The sequence below is a fragment of the Penaeus monodon genome, chromosome 34 (genome assembly GCF_015228065.2).
Source record: "Penaeus monodon isolate SGIC_2016 chromosome 34, NSTDA_Pmon_1, whole genome shotgun sequence".
NCBI lineage: Eukaryota > Metazoa > Arthropoda > Malacostraca > Decapoda > Penaeidae > Penaeus > Penaeus monodon.
The window spans coordinates 11,686,846-11,687,184 of NC_051419.1; positions in this window are offsets into that span (position 1 = coordinate 11,686,846).

A 339-nucleotide genomic window follows, 5' to 3' on the forward strand; every position below is an offset into this window, starting at 1 on the left:
TGATAGGCTACTTACAGACATTTACAACCACAATTGATCATCAAATCGGAGAAAGTCCTATTTCACGCGCCATTTCGTCATTTCCACGACTGCTTTTATATTTTTAAATGCATCCACCGATAGAGTCACGACTCCCCCCCCCCCCCCATCGGCCGCTGTATCGTCTGATGAGATGAATATTCATGGCGACTCCGGCAAGTGAATCATTTCCAAATCAGGTCGCTTCCGGCGCGCTGGGCTCTGTATGTTAAGCGAGCGTCGCGCGGGAAGACGATGAACCACACAACGAGCAGTAATTATCGACCCGCTATTTTACTCAGACTCTCTTTGCATAAGAGA